The sequence below is a fragment of the Salvelinus namaycush genome, chromosome 8 (genome assembly GCF_016432855.1).
Source record: "Salvelinus namaycush isolate Seneca chromosome 8, SaNama_1.0, whole genome shotgun sequence".
NCBI classification, from domain to species: Eukaryota; Metazoa; Chordata; class Actinopteri; order Salmoniformes; family Salmonidae; genus Salvelinus; species Salvelinus namaycush.
In genome coordinates, this window is record NC_052314.1 from 34724947 (window position 1) to 34751370 (window position 26424).

At 42.5% G+C, this 26424-nt stretch overlaps 1 pseudogene; it reads left to right on the forward strand.

Moving 5' to 3' along the window:
* Nucleotides 1-26424, forward strand: part of LOC120052104 — a 165968-nt pseudogene that overhangs the window by 16551 nt on the left and 122993 nt on the right.

Genomic DNA, 26424 nt, shown 5'->3' on the forward strand with positions numbered 1-26424 from the left:
AGGTGGGGTAGAATGAGATGGGAGGGGTGTCTCGTTTCCCACTGTCGGCAAACATCCTCCCCAAGACTCCCCTCTTCCTCCACCTCTCCATTGCCCAATCCATTCCCAGTCGCAGATGTGCCAATGTAGCCTGTGTCTTACGTATTTCCATTCCCTTCTCTCGTCAAAGAAACCAAATGGAATCGGAAAATAAAAAAAGGACAGAAGTGAAGGGATAGAGAGAGAGAGAAGGAGAGAAAGACAGAGAGCGAGAGAGCGAGAGAGAGAGAGAGCAAGAGAGAGACATTTCCTGGCATGTTTTTTTTAACTGCTCGCTTTTCACGGCCTGTGGTTTTATTGGACTTTCCGCAGGGCGAGGTTAAACGGCCACCGCCGCCCCATTCACACACACACACAGAAGCACACACCTCAACGCGGCTGTGCTGTTGCCAGTAAAGGAACACGCATTGACAGCAGGGAAAGTAACAGAGCAGGCTTTGTGTTACTCAGCAGTCCATTAGGGTAAGAGCGGTGTGTGTTTGTGTTTGTTTGGAGCAGTACAGTGCTACAACTAGGGAGGGAGGAGACCCACACTCCACTCCAAACAGAGGTATGAGCTTTACTGGCCAGGGGAGTACAGGTGTGCATGTTTGCCTGCTCTAGTGTGTGTGCCTTCCTGTGTGTGTGTGTGCCTGCGTGCGTGTGTGTGTGTGTGTGTGTGTGTGTGTGTGTGTGTGTGTGTGTGTGTGTGTGTGTGTGTGTGTGTGTGTGTGTGTGTGTGTGTGTGTGTGTGTGTGTGTGTGTGTGAAAATAAGGTTTTGTTTATTAGTGGATTGGGCTGGGGGTTTGGGTATCCCTCCCTGTGTTTCCATAAGGCTTACACCTCCAGGCTGGAGAGTTCTGATAACCTGAGTTTTACCTGCTCAACAGGAGTTTGGATTGGATGGTGTTACAGTTCAGGCCCTCGCCATCCCATAGTATACATACATACCACCATAGTTAACAGTCTAAGTTCTAGTTATACTGCCCAGGCCCAGGCCCAGGCCCAGGCCCAGGCCCAGGCCCAGGCCCAGGCCCAGGCCCAGGCCCAGGCCCAGGCCCAGTCTGTGGGAATGTCACGGTTTAAGTATGTGATAAGGATAGTAAAGTGTGTGTGTGTGTGTGTTTGTGTGTATTGACAGCAGTGGCGGTCAGTGCCGTTTAAGATGTGGGAGGACACTTTTTTTTCATGAGCATTATTTCTATTACAGCATATTGGATTACTGTCATTCATATTCCATTCACCCAGTTCAATGTAACACCGATAGGTTTAGGTTACTACAAGATACTCAACTTTTCCCTTTACCCATCGTGAGGTTGCTACAACCTAGCCCATGAATGAAAGTTTACAAAGTGGGTGCACACAGGTTGACAGAAACATTTGAGGTGACAGACATTTAAGAAACATTTTTCAATAGTATCATCGGAATGAATACACCCCTGATAACGCATTAACACAGTTCACTTTCATTGCAGCCATGTTATAATCCTTCTCGCATCTATGTGCTCTCCTCCTTTCACCTCGTCCCTTCGCTTGTGGACATCAATGCACAACACATCAGCTGTATGTGACCAGGCAAAAAAAACTTTCCAAGCCAAACCATATTATAACTGCTACATATAGCCTACATCTTTGTCACCATATTAGCTAAAGTAATGTCATTTTCAACATAAGAGAACTAACGCTTTAGTAAATCTGCTACAATCATGCAATAATGTTACAGTAAATCAAATCAAATGTTATTTGTCACATACACACGGTTAGCAGATGTTAATGTGAGTGTTGCAAAATGCTTGTGCCTCTAGTTCCGACAGTGCAGTAATATTGTCATGCCCTGACCTTAGATATCTCTGTTTTTCTATATATTTTGGTTAGGTCAGGGTGTGACTAGGAAGGGGAAGCTAGTTTTTGTATGTCTAGAGGTGTTGGATGTCTAGGGGTTTTGTATGTCTATGTTGGCCTGATATGGTTCCCAATCAGAGACAGCTGTTTATCGTTGTCTCTGATTGGGGATCATATTTAGGTAGCCATTTTCCTTGTTTGTGTTGTGGGATTTTGTCTACATTGAGTTGCCTGAGTGCACACCTGTAGCTTCACGTTTTGTTTGGTTGTTTGTTGTTTTGTTAGGTTAGTTTCAGTTGATTATAATTATGTGGAACTCTACTCACGCTGCGCCTTGGTCTCATCTTTACAACGATCGTGACAGAAGATCCCACCAACAAAGGACCAAGCAGCGTGCCCAGGAAGAAGAAGTATCCTGGACTTGGGAAGAAATCCTGGATGGAGCAGGACCCTGGACAAGGGCTGGGGAGTATCGGCGTCCGAAGGAGGAAATAGAGGCAGCGAAAGAGGAACGGCGACGATACGAGGAGACACGGCTAGCACGGAAACCCGAGAGGCAGCTCCAAAGAGTTTTTTTGGGGGGGCACACAGGGAGATTGGAGGAGGTAGGGTTTAGACCTGAGCCAACTCCCCGTACTTACCTTGGGGAGCGTGTGACTGGTCAGGCACCGTGTTATGCTGTGATGCGCACGGTGTCTCCAGTGCGCATTCATAGCCCGATGCACTCTATTCCAGCTCCCCGCATTTGCCGCGCTAGAATGGGCATCCAGCCAGGACGGGTTGTGCCGGCTTAGCGCTCCTGGTCTCCAGTACACCTCTTCCGACCAGGATATCCTGCGCCGGCTCTACGTACTGAATCGCCAGTATGCCTTCACAGCCTAGTGCGTCCTGTGCCAGCGCCCCGCACTTATCGAGCTAAAGTGAGCATCCAGCCAGGACGCATTGTGCCAGCTTTACGCTCCAGATCTCCAGTGCGCATCCACAGTCCAGTACATCCAGTGCCACTTCCCCGCACTCGCCCTGAGGTGCGTGTCATCAGCCCGGTGCCAGCTGTACCGGTCCCACGCATCAGGCCTCCAGTGCGCCTCCACAGTCCAGAGCTTCCGGCGACAGTTCCCAGTCCAGAGCTTCCGGCGACAGTTCCCAGTCCAGAGCTTCCGGCGAGAGTTCCCAGTCCAGAGCTTCCGGCAACAGTTCCCAGTCCAGAGCTTCCGGCGATGTTTCACAGTCCGGAACCTCCAACGACAGGCCAAAGTCCGGAACCTCCTGAGACTGTCTACGGTCCGGAACCTCCTGAGACTGTCTACGGTCCGGAACCTCCTGAGACGGTCCACGGTCCGGGACCTCCTGAGACGGTCCACGGTCCGGAACCTCCTGAGACGGTCCACGGTCCGGAACCTCCTGAGACGGTCCACTGTCCGGAGCCTCCTGAGACGGTCCCCAGTCCGAAGCCTCCTGAGACAGTCCCCAGTCCAGAGCTTCCGGCGACAGTTCCAAGTCCAGAGCTTCCGGCGACAGTTCCCAGTCCAGAGCTTCCGGTGACGTTTCACAGTCCAGAACCTCCAACGACAGGCCACGGTCCGGAACCTCCAACGACGGGCCACGGTCCGGAACCTCCTGAGACGGTCCACGGTCCGGAACCTCCTGAGACGGTCCACAGTCTGGAACCTCCTGAGATGGTCCACAGTCCGGAGCCTCCAGCGACGGTCCCCAGTCCGGAGCCTCCAGCGACGGTCGGCGGTCCAGAGCCTCCAGCGACAGTCGGCGGTCCAGAGCCTCCAAAGAGGACCCACGGTCCGGAGCTTCCAGCGACGATCCATGGTCCGGGGCCTCCAGAGACGACCCACGGTCCGGAGCTTCCAGAGCTGCGTCCAGAACCAGAGCCGCCACCAAGGGTAGATGCCCACCAGGACCCTCCCCTATAGGTTCAGGTTTGCGGCCGGGAGTCCGCACCTTTGGGGGGGTACTGTCACGCCCTGACCTTAGATATCTCTGTTTTTTTTATATATTTTGGTTAGGTCAGGGTGTGACTAGGGTGGGTGTGACTAGGTACGCTAGTTTTTGTATGTCTAGGGTTTTTGTATGTCTAGGGGTGTTATCTGTCTAGAGGTTTTGTATGTCTATGTTGGCCTGATATGGTTCCCAATCATATTTAGGTAGCCATTTTCCTCGTTTGTGTTGTGGGATCTTGTCTACATTGAGTTGCCTGAGTGCACACCTGTAGCGTCACGTTTCGTTTAGTTTTTTTTTTTTTAGGTTAGTTTCAGTTGATTAAACGAGAGGTTGTTTTCCTGACACCACACTCTGAGTGTCTGGTATTCTTTTTGTAGTCTGTAATTGCCTGTAGACCCTGCCACATTTTTTTTAATTCTATTTATTTTACCTTTATTTAACTAGGCAAGTCAGTTTAAGAACAGATTCTTATTTTCAATGACGGCCTAGGAACAGTCGGTTAACTGCCTTTTTCAGGGGCAGAACGACAGATTTGTACCTTATCAACTCAGGGATTTGATCTCGCAACCATTTCGGTTACTAGTCCAACTTTCTAACCACTAGACTACGCTGCCGCCCCACATACACTACCATTCAAAAGTTTGAGGTCAAATGTCTTTGTATAAGAAAGAAAAGCAAGTTTTTTTGTCCATTAAAATAACATAAAATTCATCAGAAATACGATGTAGACAATGTTAATGTTGTAAATGACTATTGTAGCTGGAAACGGCAGATTTTTTTATGGAATATCTACATAGGCTTACAGAGGCCCATTATCAGCAACCATCACTCCTGTGTTCCAATGGCATGTTGTGTTAGCTAATCCAAGTGTATCACTTTAAAAGGCTAAATGATCATGAGGAAACCCTTTTGCAATTATGTTAGCACAGCTGAAAACTGTTGTCCTAATTAAAGAAGCAACGCAACTCGCCTTCTTTCGACTAGTTGAGTATATGGAGCATCAGCATTTGTGGGTTCGATTACAGAAACAAAGAACTTTCTTCTGAAACTCGTCAGTCTATTCTTGTTCTGAGAAATGAAGGCTATTCCATGTGAGAAATTCCCAACAAACTGAAGATCTTGTACGACGCTGTGTACTACTCCCTTCACAGAACAACGCAAACTGGCTCTAACCAGAATAAAAAGAGGAGTGGGAGGCCCCAGTGCACATCTGAGCAAGAGGAGAAGTACATTATAGTGTCTAGTTTGAGAAGCAGACACCTCACAAGTCCTAAACTGGCAGCGTCATTAAATTGTACCCGCAAAACACCAGTCTCACAGCCAACAGTGAAGATGCAAGAGTTGCAAAGAAAAAGCCATATCTCAGACTGGCCAATTTAAAGAAAAGATTAAGATGGGCAAAAGAACACAGACACTGGACAGAGAAGGCTAGCATCCCAGAGTCGCCTTTTCACTGTTGACGTTGAGACTGATGTTTTTGTCCATTAAAAAGTTATTTTGCCTTGAAAGTTGATACATTTGTAAACTCACTGTTGAGAAAATAGCCTTTGAATGTTTTGGTACTACTATTGGAACGCCCTTCTTTGTCTACACCCATTCAATATCGTTCACACCCTCTTAAGATTTAGCCCCACCCATCTCTTTAAGGGTTGATCCGAATGTACTAACAGCAGCAGTCATGCACCCAAGATAACTTGCTAGCTACTTCCAGACAGCTAAGTGAGAGAGAGAACAGCTCACTAAACATTACACACCCTAGCAGAGTGTTGGTGACTGCAACTGTGCTGTCAGATTGTCCGTTCGTAAATTCAGAGCATTCCGCGTTCAGAGTGCACAGTGGACGCTCTGGACGATGAGTTTACTGACGTTCACTGACACCGGCCATATTCAACGGGTGTTGAGCGTTTGTAAATTCTTCAGTTATTCTGCGCTCTCTGGCACATTCAGACGAGATTGCTCTGAAATCGGAGTAGATGGCCAGACTGAATTTACAAATGCACCCGAAATGGTTACTTGCATAATGGAGCTAGCTAGGTAAACAATTAACCATAATCACAACTCATGACGTTACTACCCTGCATGAATCTGCAGGTAACTAACCAAACAGGTTCAATATAGCTAGCCAAGTAAATGGCTCTTTTTGTCAAAATTATAAACATGAAATATCTGATAATGTAGCTAGTCAGACTATCTTACCCATATACATCATTAATGGTTGGACACGTCTCCTGTTGGATGCCATGGTTGCCCTTAGTTTGAAGCTTTAACCCGGAAACTATCATAGTTGAATTCCGCTGATTTCAAAACTCAGTCCTCCAGAAAGTGGAGAGCAACACTTAAGCTGTTTTAATACACAATACATATATATTTTTTAAAGCCGCGTTAGATGGGATTACCTAGACATACTGACCAGCTCAAATAGACAGATGTATGCTATATGGCAGACCAACCCAAACACATCTCTCGGCATGTCCAGCCCACTCATTATCTCAACCAATCATGGCTAGCGGGAAGCTTGCTGACTTTTTCTTTGGCTAAACCACCTGTCATTTAACAATTATATTTGTATTTACAGATGGCGTACAAGTTCGTTATGAAGGCACATGAAAGTTACATTTTTTAAATGTTTTTATTTAACCTTTATTTAACTAGGCAAATCAGTTAACTTCTTCTGGCTGCAAGCCCGAGGTCGGTACACTTATAACAACAGCCAGCTCAAGTGCAGGGCGCGAAATTCAAAATATATTTTTTTATAAATATTTAACTTTCACTCATTAACAAGTCCAATACAGCATTTTAAAGATAAAGATCTTGTGAATCCAGCCAACATGTCCGATTTTTAAAATGTTTTACAGCGAAAACACCACGTATATTTATGTTAGCTCACCACCAAATACAAAACAGGTAGCATGCACAAAACCAACCTAACTAACCAAGAACCAACCAAACTAACCAAGAAACAACTTCATCAGATGACAGTCTTATAACATGTTATTCAATAAATCTATGTTTTGTTCGAAAAATGTGCATATTTGAGCTATAAATCAGTTTTACATTGCAGCTACCATCACAGCTACCGTCAGAAATAGCACCGAAGCAGCCAGAGTAATTACAGACACCAACGTCAAATACCTAAATACTCATCATAAAACATTTCTGAAAAATACATGGTGTACAGCAAATGAAAGACAGGCATCTTGTGATTCCAGCCAATATTTCCGATTTCTTAAGTGTTTTACAGCGAAAACACAATATAGCATTATATTAGCTTACCACAATAGCCAGAAACACAAGCCATTCCCCAGCAGCAAAAGTTAGCGATCGTAACAAACCAGCAAAAGATATATAATTTTTGACTAACCTTGATAAGCTTCATCAGATGACAGTCCTATAACATCAGGTTATACATACACTTATGTTTTGTTCGAAAATGTGCATATTTAGAGCTAAATCAGTGGTTATACATTGTGCTAACGTAGCATCTTTTTCCCACAACGTCCGGATATTTTTCTGACACTCACATATTCTGACCAAATAACTATTCATAAACATAACTAAAAAATACATGTTGTATAGGAAATGATAGATACACTAGTTCTTAATGCAATCGCCGTGTTAGAATTCTAAAAATAACTTCATTACGATATGCAGTTTACGTTATGGCGAGAGCGTGCCCAAAACCTGGCCGCAAACTACTAGTACACATGTACGACAGATATATGAAATAACATCATAAAATGGGTCCTACTTTTGATGATCTTCCATCAGAATGTTGTACAAGGGGTCCTTTGTCCAGAACAATCGTTGTTTGGATTTAGAATGTCCTCTTCTCCAGTCAATTAGCACGGAAAGCTAGCAAAGTGGCGCGAAGCTCTCCTTCCTGAACATACGCAGACAAAGCAACACGCCTAACGTCCCGAAAAAATTTCAATAATCTAATAAAACTATATTGAAAAAACATACTTTACGATGATATTGTCACATGTATCAAATAAAATCAAAGCCGGAGATATTAGTCGTCTATAACGACAGCCTTTCAGAAGGCAATACCAGGTCCCTTCGCGCACGCTCCAGAAAACAGGAAACTGGTGACACGTCATACAAAGAGCTTTTATTCGACCCCAGATCAAGTTATACACTCCATTTCTTCTCTCACTGCCTGTCGACATCTAGTGGAAGACGTATGAAGTGCATGTATACTGATATATATCAAGGACATTTATAGGCAGGCCCTAAAACAGAGCATCGATTTCAGATTTTCCACTTCCTGTCAGGAAGTTTGCTGCAAAATGAGTTCTGTTTTACTCACAGATATAATTCAAACGGTTTTAGAAACTAGAGAGTGTTTTCTATCCAATAGTAATAATAATATGCATATTGTACGAGCAAGAATTGAGTACGAGGCCGTTTGAAATGGGCACCTTTTATCCAGGCTACTCAATACTGCCCCTGCAGCCCAAACAGGTTAAGAACAAAGTCTTATATACAATGATGGCCCACCCCTGCCAAAGCCGGGCGACGCTGGGCCAATTGTGCGCCACCCTATGGGACTCCCAATCACGTCCGGAGGTGATACAGCCTGGATTCAAACCAGGGACTGTAGTGACGCCTCTTGCACTGAGATGCAGTGCCTTAGACCGCTGCACCACTCAGGAGCCCTAGTTCACATAGTCGAGAATGCATTTCTGCCAAAAAAACGCATGTTGATAAAAAAAAAAAATATATATATATGTTCAAAAGGCTCTCCTGTGAAGTAGTGACCAATGACATATGCCTAGTTTCCTGAAACGGGTCACATATTTAGTAAAGTTTTATCTAAAAAGGATAACTATGTATTTTTTTATTTTATTTTATTTAACCTTTATTTATACAGGTTTTTCTCATTGAGACAACATCTCTTTTCCAAGAGAGACCTGGTCCAATAGCAGCAGGGGGCACAACGTTTCCAACAAAACAACTTACATACACTAACACAACATTAAACAAAACTATAAACACACATACAGTACATCAGTTACATATTACGTTAAAACACCCGAAAGTCTTGACAAAAAAACAGCTGTCCTAAAGACAATTACACTCTTCTATGATATATACATCGATCAAGTGTTTATAATTCACTAATGACACTAGATCATCAAATTTTTAAATGTTCAGGAGAATTCCAGGACCACGGAGCTGAGTAAGTAAAACTATTTCTACCATGAACTGTTCAAATTTTTGGTACTGTTAGAAGCAAATGAGAATGGGACCGTAATTGATATTTATTTACCGACCTGATTAAAAAGAACAGAGATAAAATTGCATTTTACCCAAAATGGCCTTATAAATCAGTGTATACCAGTGTTTAAGCATACGCAAGGTCAATGACGACCAGCCAACAGTGCTGTAGGGATCACAATGATGTGTTAGATGTTTTTGATTTGTAATGAACCTGAGGGCTGCATGATACACTTAATCAAGTGCTCTCAGGGTAGGGGTTGAGGCCTGCATATATTTAACATTACTCAAATCTAAAACCGCCAGTAATGTACATCATACCAGCTCCTTCCTGGCCTCCAAAGAAAAACAAGCCTCATGCCAGTAATATAAACCTATTCTCAGCTTGAGCTTCCTTATCAAGTTCTCTACATGCACAGTGAAGCTCAGCTTATCATCAACCCACATACCCAAATATTTGTACAGTTTCACTTGCTCTATAGTATGTCCAGCCAATGTAGCAATGACATGATTAGTAACATGCCTGGCATTTGAAAATACCATGCATTTTGTTTTACCCGAATTTAGAACCAGTTTAAAATCATACAGATTCGGTTGTAGGATGTTAAATGCTATTTGGGCATTTTCAAAAGCTAAAGATAAACTACTACCACTTGAATAAAGAACAGTATCATCTGCATAAAAATGAACATCTGCTGTTTCAATAAGATCCCAAATGTTGTTGATATACAAAATTAACAACAGTTGGCCCAAAATAGAACCTTGCGGAACACCTGAGCACACCTCTATGGACTCAGATTTACAACCATCCACCATTGCACATAGTGTTACATTTGATAGGTCATTTATAAACCAATCTAGAGCATGACCAGTAATTCCAAACATTTTATCCTTTGCACCAGCACAGCATGTTCCACGGTGTCAAATGCCTTCGACAAATCAATAAAGACAGACACACAATGTAATTCTTGTCAAGAGCACAATGGATGCCATTTAAAACCTTTAATGTTGCTGAAACAGTGCTGTGGCCAGACCTAAAACCTGATTGCATTCCATTTAAGATGTTGTTTTCTTGGAAGTAGGCCTTTAGCTGCCTACTAACTAAGGACTCCAGTACCTTTGACAGTACAGACAATTTTGATATGGGTCGATAGTTGTCAAGTAGCGAGGGATCTCCACCTTTCAGGAGAGGCAGTACAAAAGCAGATTTCCATAACTTGGGGATTTCCTTAACATCAAGTGTGAGGTTAAAATTACATGTTAAGGGGGGAGCAATGATGTCTGCAGCTAGGTATAGGAAGCGGGAGTCTAGTTCATCAGGGCCAGGGGATTTTTTCCCCATCAATTTCTTTCAGGGCTTTATGCACTTCTGAAACAGAGAAGGATGAAAAGGAGAACCTGGTGAAGGAGTGCACAGGGGTGTCAGGTAAATTCATAGGGGGCTCAATTATACCTTTGACCTTTTCAAATAAACTGCCTGCAGCTATAAAATGCTGATTCTTTCAGAATGGAGGTTCTCTCAGTTACAATCTGGGTGTCTACCAACAATTGTTTGTTTGGGAATCTGTGTATCTTTTTTGCACTCCAAACCTTTCACTACTTGCCAAAATTTGGATTGATTATTTAAATTATCTGAAGTAGATTTCAGGTAGTGGTCTGCTTTCAGTTTTGAAATGTTTTACCATTTTTATTTTTATGAAATTCACTGAGGATGATGGTCCTCCCCTTCCTCGTCTGAGGAGCCTCCACTGATTGACAGTGAACTGTTAATGATGCCAATGCCATCAGTGTGAAGATAACAGCTTTATTAGTTTCCTGAGCTGATGACTTGGTTAGTAACACACACATACACACTTTTCCCATTATAATGCTAATAAAGCAGATATAATATACTTGCCAGTGTAAATGACCTGGCAGCAGACCTGGCAGCAGACAAAGCACCCGGGGCAGAGGAGAAGCTACTGCGTCGGTTGAGACAGGATCGATCTGACACAAGGTGGTTTCCAACATTTATCTTCACTTTACAGGCATGCGCTATTTTCAAATGAATATGTCAACTATATTAATGAATGAATGTTCCAACTTCTAGTGAATAATGGACAGCTTTGGTGACCGACTTTGATAGCTTGTTTTTTCGCCTTTAATTAAACATGATCAAACTTGAAAAGTCAGTTTTGACATTGTTATTCAGCATCTGTGTAGTTGTATAACATACAGCAAATATTTGCAATATAATAACTGTGAAACAAGAAAGTGGTGACATGGGGCCATACAGTATGTACACAACCCCCGGCCCCCCAAGCATCATAGAAAATGCCATATTCCTCAAAATAAGTCCATCTAGTCTAACTTTCTATTCTGGGGTCTGTTTTCGCTCAACGTCTATGAAATAATTGCTACAAATTTGGTGTGTGTGCATGACTGGGTTCATGGGATTGTGCTGTAGCTAACGTTTCACGCCTGCTCCGTGTCATGGCAACAGGGACACAGTGAAGAGACAAGGCACTAGGTAATTATGGTCTGGGGGCCTAATACGTAGCAACATGCAGCTTAACTTTATGAGTTTATGTGGCCTAGAACTCCATATCTGGAGGTCTCATAATGGGGACACATAGGTTGTGGAGTACTGTGTTGTGTTAAGCCTGAACTGTTGTAACCCAACCTGTTTTTTTTATCCCTTGTAATGGCTTTGTAACTAATTGAATAATAGCCAACTGTTAGACTGACACTGAACAACAATGTTCCAGTGTAAATGTAGTATAAAACAAGTAATAAAGAAAATATGCGCATTTTCCAAACAGTGGTGTTTTCACCAAACAGACCTGTTGCAGATAAAAATCAGTGCATGATTGACAGTGCACAAAACATGTGCTTTTCCTCCTTAATTTTTCATGTGCCCGAATAAAAATTTAGAGTTCAATCTGTTTCCATCGTATTTTCAACTCTACCTTTTTGTAAAAAAAACTGTTGTGTTAAATAACAAATGTTCCTACCCTGATCTTGGCACAATAACTTTGGCCAACAGCTCACAGATACAGGAAGTCTAGGCCTACATTATGAGATTATTATGGATAACAGTGAGAATATTTTTATTTGTCAAACTGCAGTCAAGCATCGATCATCATGTCACCAAAATCAGACCCTCGATATTTATTGGAAAGGAGTATCAAAATCACCGTTATTTTATCTGTAGCTTAATCAACTACATGGTTTCCTTAGTCGTAGTGGGAGGAATGTTTCTGAAAATATTATTTTGAAGTTTCCATAGTAATTCGAGTTTCAAAGTTGCTTACATATTATTTTCGTGTTTTCATAGTAGGCCTGTTAAGCTCGTGTGCAGGGTAAGAAAACAAAAATAGTTGTGGTCCTCCTCATTATTACCAAACTAAATTCAACAACACAGCTAATTTGAAGGTTACTGTCTAAACTGCCATAACTCTCAAGCTTTAATTACATGTCAATTTCCAGACAGCCCCATTTTTAGACATTACTTTATAATATTCAGTGTTGATATCAGTCGATATAATTCAGTGTTTTACTTGGATAAAGGTCTCCAGATAGTTCCACCATATAGTTATAGGCTATTATCTGTGTCTGTGTGTGTCTGTGCTCCATGCTACGGGGGATAGAACATTACACCGGGCCACAATGTTCCGCCAAACACCCAAAACCCTCTCTTCATAGCTCCAGGGTGCATGCATGCACCCACAGAGCAAACGCACGCACGCACACACACACACACACACACACACACACACACACACACACACACACACACACACACACACACACACACACACACACACACACACACACACACACACACACACACACACACACACACACACACACACACACACACACACACACACACACACACACACACACAGAGCACTGCACAGCACATAGAAAGCCATTAGAAGATCATTTGTTTTACCACAGATAAAATCTCCTTGTGTGTCTGGTCCAAGAGAGCAGCAGCACCAGGCAGAGAGGTCGGCGGTCTGGCACACTTACCCGCCCTGTGGTGCTGTTGGACAGAACACCCTCCACTAGCAGAGTCGGGGTGGTCCTCTCCATCTCTCTCTCTCTCTCTCTGTGTGTGTGTGTGTGTGTGTGTGTGTGCGTGATAGTGCTCCGCTCCAACTGACGGCCCTGCTATATTCCGTTTATACCCTTTTTTAATGAAACTTTTATGGTGATTTTTGGGTTAATAGACCGACATTGCGATACAGGCTAGATTTGGTTTGGCATTGAGCCTGGAGTTAATATTGAAATGGTGAATTAAGGGTAAAATGAGAGGAGAGATGAGAGAGAGAAGTCCCTAAATGTACAGTATGTTGTAGTTGTAATGTGAGATGGTAACTGATCTACGTGACTCGCCGGTGGCTTCTTGGCTTTCTGTGGTGACTGGCCAGGGAGAACCCAGACCTGGGTTCAAATACTATTTGACATTATTTGAAATACTTGATGTGCTTGATTTAGCTTGCCTGACACCAGGGTTGGGTAGTTTACTTTCTTAATGTAATCCGTTAGTTATTAGTTACCTGACCAAAATTGTAATCCGTAACATAGCTTTTGGATTACCCAAACTCAGTAATGTAAGGAAATTAATTTGAGTTACTTTTAGATTACTTTCCCCTTAAGAGGCATTAGAAGAACACAAACATTAGTATTACCAATTAAACAACATCAATTGCAAGATAAATCAATGTTAGAGTTTACACAGCTGGCCATAAATGGATGTTGCATTTTACTTTATGGTTTGGTAATGTAGTGTTCTTCTAACTCATTGCTTTCTACTACAGATAATAATACAATCAGACTATATCTTTACATTAAAAACAAAAGTCTGGAAGATTTCCAGTCATTACAATAAATTGAATACCCCTTTATCTTCAAGAATATGACTTGGAAATAGAGATGAGCCAATTGAGCATAACCCAACATCTAAGGATTCATTAGCCTACTCTGTTGTTTATGATTTTGTTGTTATGGAGGATGGATTTGGCAGGTTGATGTTTATTGGGATGAGTCTTGTCCTTGAGGCAAAACTGAGTGATTTCCCCTAGATGCAAAGTCAAAATTGGCCGTATTGTGAAAACATAAGTTTTGGTCTTAATTTAAAGTTAGGGTAAGGCATTAGGGTTAGCAGTATGGTTAAGGTTACAGTTAGGTTTAAAATTAGATTGAATGACTTTGTGGCTGTGCTGCTAATGACCACTGCAATGCTGCAGTGGTCATTAGATTTGTGACTTAAAATGCTAACGTGCACTGATTGGGCTCGTTGCTTTGAGTTGAAAAATAAATGCTGCTCTCATTTTACATTTACATTTTTTAATTTTCTATTTCACCTTTATTTAACAAGGTAGGCCAGTTGAGAACAAGTTCTCATTTACAACTGCCACCTGGCCAAGATAAAGCAAAGCAGTGCGACAAAAACAACAACACAGAGTTACACAAACAAACGTACAGTCAATACCATAAAATATTTTTTGTTGTTGAAAAATCTATGTACAGTGTGTGCAAATGTAGAAGAGTAGGGAGGTAAGGCAATAAATAGGCCATAGAGGCAAAATAATTACAATTTAGCATTAACACTGGAGTGATAGATGTGCAGATGATGATGTGCAAGTAGAGATACTGGGGTGCAAAAGAGCAAGAGGGTAAGCAATAATATGTGGATGAGGTAGTCGGGTGTGCTATTTACAGATTGGCTGTGTACAGGTACAGTGATCAGGTAGCTGCTCTGACAGCCGATGTTTAAAGTTAGTGAGGGAGATATAAGACTCCAGCTTCAGTGATTTCTGCAATTCGTTCCAGTCATTCGCAGCAGAGAACTGGAAGGAAAGGCGGCCAAAGGAAGTGTTGGCTTTGGGGATGACCAGTGAAATATACCTGCTGGAGCGCATGCTACCGGTGGGTGTTGCTATGGTGACTAGTGAGCTGAGTTAAGGCGGGGCTTCACCAGCAAATACTTATAGATGAGCTGGAGCCAGTGGGTTTGGCAATGATTATGTAGTGAGGGCCACTCATGGAATTGCATGCTTTGAAGACTACCGAAAAGTGCTATTTGCAAGGTGAAAAATGTTTGCCATATGCTGGATTTGCTGAAGGCCTATTGTTTAGGTTTTTGTGGGTGACACTTTGATATCTCGATAATTTACAGCTGTGTAAGTCTAAAGTTCGCGAGTTTGAGCCTGTGTCCATTAGGACTATGGGCATTTTCTTTTTCAACAGCACGAATGAGATTGAGCAATAAAAGTCCCACTCTTGGTCTTCTTAAATTAAACTAACGTTTGACTGTCTGGAGCACAATACCTAGAAGGAGTTTAGAAGGGAGGAACTCGCTCAAACTTTTATTCCGTAGCCTGGGATCTGGACTATGTAGCTGTTGCAAGCGCGCATTGTCACGGACTGTCCACTGGTCGCAAAAGCAAAAATTGATCGGCAGCTTAAACTTCTTAAATTCAAACATTATTAGGTTAAAATACACATATAGAACACATATAGAACAGCCATCCACAACAATTACAATCCGTAAGGCGCAAATAGCTACAGTAAATGAGAGCAGCAGTGTGATTCACGTCAATGCACTATGTAGATATCAATAATAAGTGCTATCTGTATCGCCCGTAGGCTACACCACTGCTGTCGTCCTTAAATCTGAGCTTTTATTCAAGATGGATATTCTTTGGATGCCAACAGCAGTCGCACTATTGGAAGACATAGCTTGGACTGTAGCCAACAAAAGCTTATTCCTGCTCTTTCACGCAATCCATCAAACGCATTTGTACCGTCATCATAGTGGTCTCTGACTTGTGGTCAGACTTTCTCAGGCGAAACAAACTTAAACTTGCAAGTTTCATCAATGCTGATTTAAATATCCCTGAGAAAAAAGAAAGGAGTCAAATAATTTTTGGGCAAACATCCTTTCTGAGTTAAAAATAATGCTACAGTCAATCATCTATTTTTTCTAAAGTACACTACATGACCAAAAGTATGTGGACACCTGCTCGTCAAGCATCTCATTCCAAAATCATGGGCATTAATATAGAGTTAGTCGCCCCTTTGCTGATATAACAGCCTCCACTCTTCTGGGAAGGCTTTCCGCTAGATGTTGGACATTGCTGTGGGGACTGGCTTCCATTCAGCCACAAGAGCATTAGTGAGGTCGGGAACTGATGTTGGCCGATTAGGCCTGGCTCGGAGTCTGCGTTCCAATTCATCCCGAAGGTGTTCGATGGGGTTGAGGTCATGGCTCTGTACAGGTCAGTCAAGTTCTTCCACACCGATATCGACAAACCATTTCTGTATGGACCTCGGTTTGTGCACGGGGGCATTGTCATGCTGAAACAGGAAAGGGCCTTTCCCAAACTGTTGCCACAAAGTTGGAAGCACAGAATTGTCTAGAATGTCATTGTATGCTGTAGCGTTAAGATTTCCATTCACTGGAACTAAGGGGCCTAGCCCAAACCATGAAAAACAGCCCCAGACCATTATTCCTCCTCCACAAACTTTCCAGTTGGCACGATGAACTGGGGCAGGTAGCGTTCTCCTGGCATCCACCGAACCCAGATTCGTCCGTCGGACTGCCAGATGGTGAAGCGTGATTCATCACTCCAGAGAAAGCGTTTCCACTGCTCCAGGGTCCATTGGCGGCGAGCTTTACACCACTCCAGCCGACACTTGAAATTGCACATGGTGATCTTAGGCTTGTGTGCATATTTCATGAAGCGCCCGACGAACAGTTCTTGTGCTGACGTTGCTTCCAGAGGCAGTTTGGATTTCGGGAGTGAGTGTTGCAACCGAGGACAGACGATTTTTATGCGCTACCCGCTTCAGCACTCGGCGATCCCGTTCTTTGAGATTGTATGGCCTACCACTTCGTGGCTGAGCCATTGTTGCTCATAGACGTTTCCACTTCACAATAACAGCACTTACAGTTGACCGGGAGAGCCCTTGCAGGGCAGAAATTTGAAAAACTGACTTTTTGCAAAGGTGGTATCCTTTGACAGTGCCACGTTGAAAGTCACTGAGCTCTTCAGTAAGGGCATTCTACTGCCAATGTGGGTCTATGGAGATTGCATGGCTGTGTGCTCGATTTTATACACCTGTTGTGGCTGAAATAGCCAAATCCACTCATTAAAAGGGGTGTCCACAGACTTTTGTATATATAGTGTATTTGTAATCTGATTACAATATTTTTGCTCGTAACCTAACCGATGACAGTTACTGTTTTTATTGTAATCCGTTACTCCCCAACCCTGCCTGGCGCAATGGGTCAATAGAATAGTCTCAAACCCAGCCGCCTTGGCACTGCAGGCAGTCCAAGAAAATAGAAAATGAAAGATTTCAAATAATATTTGGGCCTAGTGGATCCTGGGCCAATGCATCGACGGGGAGGCGTAAGGTCGCTGGGTGGTGGAGGGTTTTGTAAACGTTCATGTTTCCATGGTCAGGCCATTACCTCACTAATATCCACTATCATCTTTCTGTTTGTCTCTGTCTTTCTCTTTCTCTCCTCTCTCTCTCGCTCTTTTTCCCAGGGGCGAACTTCGTGACTCGCAAGATCAGCCGTTCTGTGGCGAAGGTTCACCTGGGCCAGCTGGAGAGCATCAGTCTGGGTAACCTGGACTCCAAGAGAGACTGGGACCATGCCAAGGACTACGTAGAGGTAAGACTGGACATATACACACACTGCACTCTGACACACACCCTCACAATCATACACACACAGCGTTGTGGGGTTAATGTTTTCCCAGATCATTTGAGGCTGAAATATGTGATCTGCATGAAGCCCCTTAATAGCCTGCCAAAGAGAAAACAGAGAGAGAGAGAAAAAACGAGGTTATGAGAGGAGGGAGAGGGCCGCTTGCTGTGAGGCCACAGACGGCACTCCAATTTCCCACCACTCACCCACGTCCCAAAACTCCCTGAAACAGAGCAGCACTGCCTCCCAAACGGCAACCGATTCCCTATTTATGGTGCACTACTTTTGACCAGGGACCGTAGGGCTGTGGTCAAATGTAGTGCCCAATGTAGTGAATAGTCTGCCATTTGGGAGGCAATCCAGAAGAAAGAGAGATAATAAGGGAATGCCTTGTGGTGCTGTGCGATGCTGTGGATGATGACAGAAATACAGTGTTTGTGTTAACGTAATGGTGCCAGCAGCAAGCTGAGAGATGAAACGAACAGTAAGGGGTCGCCATGTCCAGGAGCAGAACTCGCTGTGTGTGTGTGGTGTGTGTGTGTGATTGTGTGTGTGTGTGTTGTGAGTGTTAGCGATATGTTAGTGTAGCACTTGTGTGTGTGTGTGTGTGTGTGTGTGTGTGTGTGATAGGTAAGTGTTTGTGTCTCTCTCTCTCGCTCTCTTTCTCTATGAAGATGAAAGTCTCTGTGTGTTGCCATGTCTGCCAGCAAGACTCCTCATGGTGGACCCTGTTATTAATAGGGGGGTGGTGGCGGGAGGGTTGACACTTCGACGGGGGCTAGAAGGGGTAGTTTAACTAGAACTTCAGTGTGGATCACTGCGTCAGAGCAGGATGTTGGTGTGGTTGATCATGCTGTTAAGGTGGGGCTGAACCTGTTACGCAGGCCCGGGTGCTATGCTGTTGATGCATTCAAAGATTAGTCATATCCAATTCAACCCGCAGAGCAGATAAGAGAGAACAATGTTTTTTGGTTCCTATCTGACTTCTTTGTTCACTGATGTGATTTTGTTTCTGTGGTAGTGAAATGGCGACGTGGTCTTTAAAGGTAGTGCTTATTCTCTGCTACTTCAGCGTTTTTTCTGTATTTAGCCATGATTTTGCACTTTAGTGTAGTAGAGTCATAGAAATAAGAATGAATAGAACAGGCGTCCCCATTGAAGTCGATGATGGCATAATGGGTGGACTGGCGGCCATTGCGAGTGTACCCATTGGAGCAAAGCAGGAAGTACAATTGGGAAGTTAAAGCAGGAAGTGTACCCATCAATCTGTGCTATGATTTGTTGAATCAACTCAAATTACATTACAAAAAATATATTTCGTTTCGAGACTGGTGTTTTGCAGGTAGTATTTAATGACGCTGCCAGTTGAGGACTTGTGAGGCAAATAGGCAAACAGGAAAAAACTCATCCAGAGGCGGCGCCCCTAGTGGCCGGGGACTTTAATGCAGGGAAACTTAAATCCGTTCTACCTCATTTCTATCAGCATGTTAAATGTGCAACCAGAGGGAAAAAAACTCTAGACCACCTTTACTCGACACACAGAGACTTGTACAAAGCTCTCCCTCGCCCTCCATTTGGAAAATCTGATCATAATTCTATCCTCCTGATTCCTGCTTACAAGCAAAAATTAAAGCAGGAAGCACCAGTGACTCGGTCAATAAAAAAGTGGTCAGATGAAGCAGATGCTAAGCTACAGGACTGTTTTGCTAGCACAGACTGGAATATGTACCGGGATTCCTCCAATGGCATTGAGGAGTACACCACATCTGTCATTGGCTTCATCAATAAGTGCATCAATGACGTCGTCCCCTTCGTGACTGTACGTACGTACATACCCTGACCAGAAGCCATGGATTACAGGCAACATCTGCACTGTGCTAAAGGGTAGAGCTGCCGCTTTCAAAGAGCGGGACTCTATCCCGGAAGCTTATAAGAAATCCCGCTATGCCGTCTGATGAACCATCAAACAGGCAAAGCGTCAATACAGGACTAAGATCGAATCATACTATACCGGCTCCGACGCTCGTCGGATGTGGCAGGGCTTGCAAACTATTACAGACTACAAAGGGAGGCACAGCCGAGAGTCGCCCAGTGACACAAGCCTACCAGATGAGCTATATTTCTTCTATGCTCGCTTCGAGGCAAGTAACACTGAAACATGCATGAGCGCACCAGCTGTTCTGGACAACTGTGTGATCACGCTCTCCACCGCTGATAGTACTTTGAAAGGCTGGTCATGGGTCACATCAACACCATTATCCCAGAAACCCTAGACTCACTCCAATTTGCATACTGCCCCAAAAAGATCCACAGATGATGCAATCTATATTGCACCCCACACTGCCCTTTCACACCAGGACAAAAGGTACACCTACGTGAGAATGCTTTTCATTGATTACAGCTCAATGTTCAACACCATAGTGCCCTCAAAGCTCATCACTCTGCAACTTTATCCTGGAGTTCCTGACGGGCCGCCCCCAGGTGGTAAGGGTAGGTAACAACACATCCGCCACGCTGATCCTTAACACTTGGACCCCTCAGGGGTGCGTGCTCAGTCCCCTCTTGTACGCCCTGTTCACTCATGACTGCTCTGCCAGGCATGACTCCAACACCGTCATAAAGTTTGCCGATAACAGTGGTAGGCGTGATCACCAACAACGACGAGACAGCATATAGGGAGGAAGTCAGAGACCTGGCCCTGTTGTGCCAGGACAAAAACCTCTCCCTCAACGTGATCAAGACTAAGGACATGATTGTGGACTCCAGGAAAAGGAGGACCGAGCACGCCCCAATTCTCATCGACTGGGCTGTAGTGGAGCAGGTTGACAGCTTCAAGTTCCTTGGTGTCCTAATCACAAACAAACTAACATGGTTCAAACATATCAAGACAGTCGTGAAGAGGGCATGACAAAACCTATTCCCCCTCAGGAGACTGAAAAGATATGTCATGGGTCCTCTTATCCTCAAAAGGTTCAACAGCTGCACCATCGAGCGCATCACTGCCTGGTATGGCAACTGCTCGGCCTCCGACCGCAAGGCACTACAGAGGGTAGTGTGTACGGCCCAGCTGTGGCCAAGCTTCCTGTCATCCTTGACCTCTATACCAGGCGGTCTCAGAGGAAGGCTACCCAGACTACTTGCACTGCCTCCCCCACTCTTTCATGCTTCTGCGACTCTCTGTTATTATCTATGCATAAGTCACTTTAATAACTCTACCCACATGTACAGTATATATTACCTCAATTACCTCGACTAACCGGCACCCCCTGTATATAGCCTCGCTATTGCTATTTTACTGCTGCTCCTGTTGTGTTTGTTTCATGTTAATTAAATCTGTGTTCCGTTCCAAAATGACCACCCCCATTATAGCTGATTTATACATCCATAATAATGCATATATTATCACCTAATGTTGTGTTAGATCTTTAGTTCTTGTGAACATTACAAGTTTTGAACTTCTATTTGCTATTTATGGACTGTAGGCCTCATTGACATGAGCTCATACAACAACTTTTGTAGTAAAAAAAGCACAATGTATGGATTATTTTGACTCTAACAAATATTCAGATGAAACATATTGTGCTATTTATCACAGACTACTTTCTCCTCTAAAGCATCTTCACTGTCAGTTTCGTGACCTCTCTCATCCTCACCAGTGTCATGATCAAAGATATGATCAAGAGCCTCACATACAGTATATCGTTTGGACATTGTGCTGCCACAGAATGGATTGTGCGCAAGGCCTCAAAAAAGCTTTATATACCAGAGATGCGAGAAAAGTTCCATATATTATTGAAACACTGTTGTGACTGTTTGAAATTCAAAAAATATTTTTGAGAAATATTTAACTTTCACACATTAACAAGTCCAATACAGCAAATGAAAGATAAACATCTTGTGAATCCAGTCAACATGTCCGATTTTTAAAATGTTTTACAGCGAAAACACCACGTATATTTAGCTCACCACCAAATACAAAAAAGCACAGACATTTCTTTCACAGCACAGGTAGCTTGCACAAAACCAACCTAACTAACCAAGAACCAACCAAACTAACCAAGAAACAACTTAATCAGATGACAGTCTTATAACATGTTATACAATAAATCTATGTTTTGTTCGAAAAATGTGCATATTTGAGGTATAAATCATAGTTTTACATTGCAGCTACCATCACAGCTACCATCAGAAATAGCACCGAAGCAGCCAGAGTAATTATAGAGACCAACGTGAAATACCTAAATACTCATCATAAAACATTTATGAAAAATACATGGTGTACAGCAAATGAAAGACAAACATCTTGTGAATCCAGCCAATATTTCAGATTTTTTAAGTGTTTTACAGCGAAAACACAATATAGCATTATATTAGCTTACTACAATAGCCAACCACACAACAGCATTGATTCAAGGCAACAGTAGCGATAGCGACAAAACCAGCAAAAGATATTAATTATTTCACTAACCTTCATAAACTTCATCAGATGACAGTCCTATAACATCATATTACACAATACATATATGGTTTGTTCGAAAATGTGCATATTTAGTGCTGAAATCCGTGGTTATACATTGTGAAAATGTAGCAACTATTTTCCAGAATCTCCGGATATATTTCTGACACTCACCTATTCTGACCAAATAACTAATCATAAACGTTACTAAAAAATACTTGTTGTACAGCAAATGATAGATACACTAGTTCTTAATGCAATCGCCGTGTTAGAGTTCTAAAAATAACTTTAGTACGACATGCAGCTTACGTTATAGCGAGAGAGCGCCCAAAATCTGGGCGGAAACTAATAGTAAATATTTTCGACAGAAATATGAAATAACATCATAAATGGGTACTACTTTTGTTGAGCTTCCATCAGAATCTTGCACAAGGGGTCATTTGTCCAGAACAATCGTTGTTTGGTTTTAGAATGTCGTTTTTCCCTCTCAAATTAGCAAGCAAAACTTGCCAAGTGGTGCGAAGCTGTCCATCGTGAACAAACGCAGAGAACGGAACACGCCAAAACTCCCGAAAGAAATTCAATAATCTGATTAAACTATATTGAAAAAACATACTTTACGATGATATTGTCACATTTATCAAATAAAATCAAAGCCGGAGATATTAGCCGTCTATAAGGAAAGCTTTTCAGAAGCCAAAGCTGATGTCCATCCCGCGTCTTCCTGAACAAAGGAAATTGGGGTCCTGTCATTCCAAGACCTCTCTTTTGACCAAAGATATACCTAGGATCCCCATTTCACCTCTCACTGCCTATTGACATCTAGTGGAAGGCGTATGAAGTGCATGTATAGTCATACATTTCAAGAAAATTGATAGGGAGGCCCTGGAACAGAGCCTCGATTTCAGATTTTTCACTTTCTGACAGGAAGTTTGTTGCAAATTGAGTTCTGTTTTACTCACAGATATAATTCAAACGGTTTTAGAAACTTGAGAGTGTTTTCTATCCAATAGTAATAATAATATGCATATTGTACGAGCAAGAATAGAGTACGAGGCCGTTTAAATTGGGCACGATTTTTCCCCAAAGTGAAAATAGCGCCCTCTATCCTCAACAGGTTTTAAAGTGATCTCTTTGAAGAGAGTCAGTGAATCAGGCCATCTCCATGGTAACCAGACACTCTTTATGCCATACATGCCTTCAAAACTACCGTAAAACCCCTTAAGTTTGCCCTTACCTAAGGAAATATTTGAGGGGCTCTATGCAACGCCTTTAAACAATTCCCTTAGGTAAGGGAAAATAATTTATTAAAGAGCAACTGCCCCTAAAAAACTACTTCTCATATAGAAAACAGCCTATAAGAGGCAGAAACATTTATTATACTCTTAAGATGTACCACAAATTTTTTATAGGATAATTTTGGTCAAAAGTCAGTCTCGTCCAAATCTGAGTTTTGTGAGACCTGTGGTCACGACTGCATCACAACGTTCATAAATTCAAAGGGTTTCGCTCTTGGAGCATTCAGAGCGCACACTGGACGCTCTGGCCAAGGAGTAGGGTTGATCCGAGCATTCTGACCTCACAACGGCATTCATGCACCCAAGCTAACTGGCTAACGTTGGCTAGCTTGCTAGCTACTTCCAGACACAAATGAGAGAACATCTCACTCTGACCATTTTACTTGCCCTGGCAGAGTTGGTTATGCTTTTTTCATGTTATTCAGAGTGTTGGTGACTGTAACTGTGCTGCTGGCAACAATTTCGTTTTTTTGACACCGGCCATATTCAACGGGTGTTGAGCGTTCGTAAATTCATCAGTTATTCTGCACTCTGGAAATCGGAGTAGAGTGTGCAAAGCTGTTTTCAAGTCACGGGGTGGTTATTTGAAGATTCTCAAACATAAAATATATTTTGATTTGTTTAACACTTTTTTGGTTACTATATGATTCCATGTATTATTTCATAGTTTTGATGTCCTTAACTATTATCCTACAATGTAGAAAATAGTAAAAATAAAGCAAAACCCTGGAATGAATACTGTAGGTGTTGTAAAACTTTGGACCGGTAGTGTATTAGGGTGAGGCACATGGGCTACTAACAGCTTACTACACATCTTATCAGACGCTCTTATCCAGAGCGACTTACAGTATTGAGTTCATACATTTTCATTCGTACTGGTCCCCCGTGGGAATCGAACCCACAACCATGGCTCTACCAACTGAGCCACATGGGACCACACAACATATACTTAGTGTTACTTTCTTAGCTACAGTATACATATCTCCCTGGCATATTACATCATGTATACATGTATACGTGAATCCTCTCTTTGGCTGGAAAAGTGGCTGTGTTATTCTGTGAATAGGCACTCACCTAACATAATCGTTTGGTTTGCTTTCGTCGTAAAGCTTTTTTGAAATTGGACACTGTGGCTGGATTTACAACAAGTGTATCTTCAAAATGGTGTAAAATACATGTATGTTTGAGGAATTTTAGTTATGGGATTTCTGTTGTTTTGAATTTGGTGCCCTGCACTTTCACTGGCTGTTGAAGAGGTGGGACGCTAACGTCTCACGTACCCTAGAGAGGTTAAACCCAGAATTGGACCATACAGCCACTCGACTGAATAGTAGGCTAGTGATTGCGTTTCAATGCTTGCAGTTAGCCACTGATTCCTTCCAAACCATTCATTGTTGAATTTGCGACTTGTTGTGTAATGTTTATGTGCAACGGCCGATGAGCACCGATATGTTTTATCTTTAATTTCTGTCAGTAATTTATCTTCATTTGACAAGGATTGATAAGGATTTGTCAGTAGATTGTCGACTTGATTCACAATGATGACATGATCAGTCCAATCAAAATTACTGTAGATATAACGTGATTTGATGTAATTTTATCTTGAGCCTTCTTGGAGAGAGAGCCTTCTTGGCACTTCTAATGTAACTCTATGGCAGCACCCAAGGGGCTTGAATTCTTGAGCTCTCCCTGTAGATTTTGCTGTTATGTATTGTCCCTATGAGTGACAGAACACTGAGCCAATCACAGCGCAACTAGAGAACATTACCAACCCCTACGCTCTGAATTTTCCGCTGGCTGCCCCACCACCACAGAAAGCACTGTGCTAGGCTGAAACACCTGCATTTTGGAGCTGCCTTACTCAAGAAAGCAAAAAAGAGACCATGTTTGTATGCAGCTTTATTAACTCAATGATTTTAGATATCTTTTTTTGCAAACTGATATGTGACACATATTAATGCCAAAATAACATGCAAAATCGGCAACCATTTTTTGAAATGTACCTCTACAGGATCGGTGGGTCCCCTGCAGGACGGTTGAGTTAACGTAGGCTAATGTGATTAGCATGAGGTTGTAAGTAATAAGAACATCTCCCAAGACATAGACATATCTGATATTGGCAGAAAGCTTAAATTCTTGTTAATCTAACTGCACTGTCCAATTTACAGTAGCTTTTACAGTGAAAGAATACCATGCTATTGTTTGAGGAGAGTGCACAGTTATGAACTTGGAAATGTATTAATAAACCAATTAGGCACATTTGGGCAGTCTTGATACAACAGGTTGAACAGAAATGCAATGGTTCATTGGATCAGTCTAACACTTTGCACATACACTGCTTCCATCTAGTGGCCAAAATCTAATTTGCGCCTGGGCTGGAATAATACATTATGGCCTTTCTCTTGTATTATCTTTTACCAGATCTAATGTGTTATATTCTCCTACATTAATTTAACATTTCAACAAACTTCTTGCAGTTACATTTGGGTATGTCATTTTAGGTGAAAATTGAAAAATAGACGCGGGTCCTTAAGAGAAACAGTTTGAATATCATTGCATAAGTGTTAGACCAAAGTTGAGGACACAACAGTTCACCTGACACAAGACTGAATCCAAACATTACACTGTTGATTTTCTGTGCATTTTAAATGTACAATATTTTTTCGCCGCATTTGTCGATAAGTAAATCTGAAAATAATCTGGATACATTAAGTAACATGATAAGAATATTCCTGGAAAATGCGGAGTAGGTGCAACATAAGACAACAAAAATTACAAGGGTTTGAGGGAGAAGACTAACTGGTGTCTCCAAGTGGCCAAACACCTCACCAGAGTGTACACAGTTATTTTCACTGCTCTTTTATGACTTAATAAAATATGAGTAAGGTGATTTTTGAGCTCTCCTAGCTGTGCTGCTGAGGAA